The 5,686-nt window shown below is 41.7% G+C and overlaps 1 non-coding gene across 1 annotated transcript; it reads right to left on the reverse strand.

Annotated features, from left to right (window-relative positions):
* Positions 1–2,488: 2,488 nt before the first annotated feature.
* Positions 2,489–2,562, reverse strand: Trnat-ugu (transfer RNA threonine (anticodon UGU)). The gene has a single exon. It is a non-coding gene; the product is annotated as a tRNA-Thr (tRNA).
* Between the last annotated feature and the right edge of the window lie 3,124 nt (positions 2,563–5,686).

Consider the following 5,686-nt stretch of genomic DNA (forward strand, 5'->3'; position numbering starts at 1 on the left):
GGTGACCTCAGATGTTAAGTCCCATAGTGCTTAGAGCCATTTGAACCATTTTCGTCATTCACTGGATAAAGTTTCGCACTTACAATTTCAAATGCAGACACATTACGTGGACTGATTGCACACGGAGATCATTTGTAGTTAGTTTGTCGACCAGTAAAAGAGACGTCCTTTTTTGTATCTTTCAATAGTAGCAGCGACAGTTTCCACAGAGCAGTTCCCCGAGGTTTATTCATTGCCACAGGTAAGCCAAAGCAGATAAACAAAAAAATACCTCTCATATTTCAAGGAAGTTTCTTTCATACGACAGCTAATTGGTTAAGGGTTTGACAAACTTCGTGTCGTAAAATTAATGAAATATGAAACAGCGTTGCGAAGAGAACTTAGGTACAATCTGATTTCTTTATTAGGCGACTCACTACACTTTCTTGGAAATCATCCAGTCAGATCAACTTCTGTTTCGATTCATAGATTGGAATAGACGCAACTTCTCAACCAACCGTCCAGACAATCCAAGCAAAGCAACTACCTACGCAAAATCAATGAAACTGATAAAACTTTTTCAGAGAAACTTTGTCTGGTACCCAATTTGTTGAGCTCTCTATGGCCATCACATACACAGCCGTTAGAAGACGCTAAGAGAATATGCTTATCAATAAATATCAGCGCGGTCTCTGAGAAACGAAAGAATTTAGTGGTCGTCGGGAATCCAAGACGGTAATAAATAACCTCGCGTCTGGGCAGAGAGTAGACGTCACAGCACAACTCTCACCACCTGAAGGATACAACTGGGTCGGTCGTCGAAATATTATATGTCGAACGGTCGATAACAATTCCTTCCATCACATAGATTCCAATCCGCTACCTCCAAGCTGATCACCGTCACATAGGTGTGGTTTCGGGTCCTCGGTTGTGGTTGCGGAGGCAGTGTGGGTGGCAATACGTGCGTGGCCAAACATCAGGAAAGCGAGAGCGGAGTCCCAGAGAGTTGGTGGTGGCAGCTAGGCGGCAGGTGGGTTGTTCCCTTCCACTGCCGGTTTCGCCGCTGGCGGCTGTTTATGCGGCCGTGAGCGCCGGCCGGGGGTGGGCCACTGCCGGAAATTATGCGCCAGCCAGCCACCCCAGCTCCAGCCCCCACTACCGCCCCCGCACTCCAGAGCAACAGGTCGGAGCGCCGCCGTTTTGCCACGCACAATCCCAGCCCGCGGTATCTCACGGAGCTGTTCGTGGCTCCTCTTCCAGCTGTGAAATATACGCGTACTACCCTCCACCACCATCCCGCTTTATGCGCCTGACCAAGTAAGGATCAGTAAAACCACTAACCTAAGGGCATACATACGCTGATTACCTACAATGTATTGCAACTGTCTCTTTAAGTTGTGACCTGCCCGTCTGGTGCTACATTCTGCGAAAGCCTACAGAAAATTGCCCTATCTGAAATCCCTCCTAATAATAATAGAGATTTGGACCCATGAAATTTTATTTAACACTGAGTATATATTCAAGAATAAATTCTCGATGGGAAGGCTTAGTCGCTGGAAAGTGTTGTTCTATAGGCATCACTTAAATGAACTTAATGATCAAATTGTCATGTATTCGTGACTTATTGACTTGTACATTGTTGAGCTTAAGGCTGCTGCTAAGCTTGAGGTTGTTGAAAGCCGGCGAGCGCACTCCATGCTAGGAAAGCAGAGACACAGTGCAGAGAGCAGTCAAAAATGTTAGCGTCTACGTTACCGGAGGTAAACACTAACGACAGAGCCTTGTGAATTGCAGACCTTCTGCGCATTGTCAGGGGAGAGAAGTTCACTTCAGAGAATTAACCCTGGAAATACCAGGAGGATGGATGGCGTAATCTTTTGGAAACTATTGTAATGTAGTTATGTAACCGATATTTTAAAATTTTGAAAAAAATTACTGTTTTTATAATTTCTTATAGAATTTTCTATAGTTGTTTTGAGTTTTTCAGTAAAAAGTAACCCAAAAGTTTAAGTGTTGCCAGCAAATGTGATTTTTCACAACAGATGTCATATTCATATTTTAAAGCTCTGGACAATAGTTACACCTTTCAATACTATTCTGCGAATAAAGATCAACGACAGTTAACGAAATCTGTATTTTTAAATTTCTTTGTGATGCTCATAATGTACTCCTCCTGCTCGTGTACTCATGATGGAAAATGCGTTGGTATTGCTAAGACTGTGCTATAAGATATTTTCATGTTCTGGGCACTACTTATACTCAGTACCTATTTAAAAACGGTGTGTTAATAAAAGTTAACAGCAAGTAACAATTTTTTTCTTTTCTTTAATTCTTTTCTTTTTTTGGTGGTGAGCACAAAGTACATCCCTCCCCCTTCCCTTGGTAATACATATTATGGAAATCACGTTGGTATTAGAGTTAACTGGCAACTTCATACATTCCAATGAAATGTACACCCTTAGCTGCTTACAGGCGTTGACATACGTCAACGGGGACAGATGAAAATGTGTGCCCCGACCGGGACTCGAACCCGGGATCTCCTGCTTACATGGCAGACGCTCTATCCATCTGAGCCACCGAGGATTTATCTCTGGCACGCCTCCCGCGAAACCGACATTCTTAACGAATTGTCCCGTACTACATTTGTAGTGCCCCCGCCCATTATACTCAATACTCGCGGCGCGTTGGCGATTCACGTAAGAGTTCGGGCACTGTTTGTGCATTCGCACAGAAGAAGAAGATCGTCAAGTGGCCGGTGAGCCTTAACTATATATTTGCTGTTTGTGTTAATTGTTTTGTGCTGCTATATTGCCTCGTCCCTCAGTTTAGCATCTGAGCTCAGTAGATTGAAGTTAGCTTAAGAGGGGGTAGCCTTTAAGAGAATGAGTTGCGATGAATTTGAAGAAATGCACTGAGAGGTTATATGAGAAAAATACAGAAAGCATGCTTGGATAGGATTTTTTTGGCTGGAGCAAATATCGAAATAAGACGAAAGATCTATGGAATGAAGTTTTGGGTTGGACTGCAGTACCAAATGTTACACTGAAAACGAACCCTGTCCTTTCCTGTTGTGATATCCCACTATGTGTTTGTGTACCCTTGTGTATTTGCTTTCTTCCTGCCTCTGTGTAGTTTCATAGAATTTTTTCTTCTTCTAATACTAAGCTACATTCACTATGATGACGAATATGTTATCCTCAAATATAATTGGCATTAATAATACGTTATTTACCTTGTAAATATGCTTAGACATTATTTATTCTGTTTTGTTTTAATGCTCATGTGTAAAGTTGATGTTTCAAAAGTTATTCTGATCTTTTATGTATTTACTTATGTCATAATTCCTGTAACACTGGTGTATATGTTAGTTCGATTCTTTTGTAAAGCCTGTACCACAAATGTTATCTGTATTGTTATGTTCTTTAATGATGTATTTTGTACCTTTGTTATTGTATTTTTATGTTATAAAATTGTAATTGACACCAGTTCATCAAATTAAATAACTTGTAATGTTACATTTCTCTGCACACGTTTCTGTTGCTCATAGAATATGGACAATATGTGAGAAGTAGGGACTGTTAGTGTTTGCATGAGTGTTAATAATTCAGCAAGGGACTGGATAACAACATTGCTGGTTCTAAGGACAATTCTAGAAACTTTGTGAGTGCACAAGCGGTGGTTTATGGACTTGGTATATTGTCCGCAAGACTCTTCGATGGTGATTGTGCACCTGCACAGTCGCAACAGATGGTTGCTGGCCGTCTCTACATGGACTACAGTGGGTCTGCATCTTTGATGGCCCACCAGTACCATTATTTCTACAAGGACTGCAGTGGGTCTGCACCTCTGGTGGCCCACCTATACCATACTCTCTACCAAGACTATAGTGGGTCTGCTCTGCGACGACCTACCTATCAGTATTCTTCAAAACTTCGAATGACTCTGCTGTGGGTTTGCTCTGTTGTGGCCCATTACGTGTCTGCATGTCAAGAGTCAGTACTGTCTTTCCGTTGGAAGGACAACACTACTTCTTCAAGACTGCATGGAAATCCACTACTTCCGTGTGCATTTTCTTTTACTGCTCATCCTTTGAGAAAAACACTGCAATTTTACTGTGATAATTGATCAGGACTGTCTTTATGGACTGTGAGAAAATTTTAGCTTTTGACCAACATTGTATTAATACGTGTGTGCATTTGATATCTTTCTTACTGTAATTATGAAAAATTTTTTCAAATCATTATTGGCCACTGCCCAAAACAATTTGTAAAATGTTTTGTGGGGAGCATGGGGGCTATGTAAATAGGCTGTTTATGTTTTCTTATTGGCAACGTTACGTAGCAGTCTGTGGCTGCTTTGCATTGTTGTAATACTCGCCATTGTAGTGTTAGGCAGCTGGATGTGAACAGCGCGTAGTGTTGCGCAGTTGGAGGTGAGCCGCCAGCAGTGGTGGATGTGGGGAGAGAGATGGCGGAGTTTTGTAATTTGTCATGAACTGCTATATATATTATGACTATTAAGGTAAATACATTGTTTGTTCTCTATTAATATATTTCATTTGCTAACTATCCCTATCAGTAGTTAGTGCCTTCCGTAGTTTGAATCTTTTATTTAGCTGGCAGTAGTGGCGCTCGCTGTATTGCAGTAGTTCGAGTAACCAAGATTTTTCTGAGGTAAGCGATTTGTGAAATGCATAGGTTAATGTTAGTCAGGGCCATTCTTTTGTAGGGATTTTTGAAAGTCAGATTGCGTTGCGCTAAAAAATATTGTGTATCAGTTTAAGCACAGTCTTGTATAATTTTTCAAAAGGGGACGTTTCAACCTGAGGACATCACACACATCCATGCCCGAGGCAAGATTCGAACCTGCGACCGTAGCAGTCGTGCGGTTCCAGACTGAAGCGCCTAGAACCGCTCGGCCACCGCGGCCGGCTATGCCTTAAGTCCGTGTGCTTTATATCACCCCTCGTAGTTTTCAGTGTTAACATGTCCTAAAGCACTCTGAAAATGTTTTCCCGCATGATATGAGTTGTTATAGCAATAGCCCCTGGAAGTTCTGGGCCTAGTAACTCAGTTTACTTAATACCTAAGTTTTTAGTATTTGCATGTTTGTAACAAGTTAAGCTGCCTATCACACTATTTTAGTTAATGTTTCGGGTCAACTGACAGTCTGCAAAACACGTTTCGACCCTCTACCAGTATTCCTGCACCTCGCCACAATTTTTTGGCATCATCACTTTTCTTTACTGGAAATAACAAGCCTCAGAGCCAGATTTATACATCAAGCACCTTGAGGTGGGGAACCAAAGGTCAGTAGCAAATATTTACGCACCTTTCTGCATTGACGTTAGCAGTACTACCTTCAAAAACAATAGACTATAGTATGTGATGTGACAGATGCAGATTTTTTTTCAGTGGGGTTTTCGTCATGCCATTGAGATATGACAAACCAGTACAAAGTGACGAGGAAGTAAGTGGTAGGATCCTAGCTGTTCTGTACAGAAGACAACAGAGATATGTGGGAGAGTGCAGCAGAATTTTGCGTGAGGCTGAGATGCATACATTTGAACCGATGGTCGCCTTTTTGAACAGCCGCTATAAGGTCTAAATTGTTTTTGACAATAAGAGACAAGAAACTAACTGGTATTGCAGGCTGAGTCATGGCGTCGTATTATCACAACCTATGGACCGGTTTCCTATTCGTCATC

This window comes from Schistocerca serialis, chromosome 1 (genome assembly GCF_023864345.2).
Source record: "Schistocerca serialis cubense isolate TAMUIC-IGC-003099 chromosome 1, iqSchSeri2.2, whole genome shotgun sequence".
In the NCBI taxonomy this organism is placed as follows: domain Eukaryota; kingdom Metazoa; phylum Arthropoda; class Insecta; order Orthoptera; family Acrididae; genus Schistocerca; species Schistocerca serialis.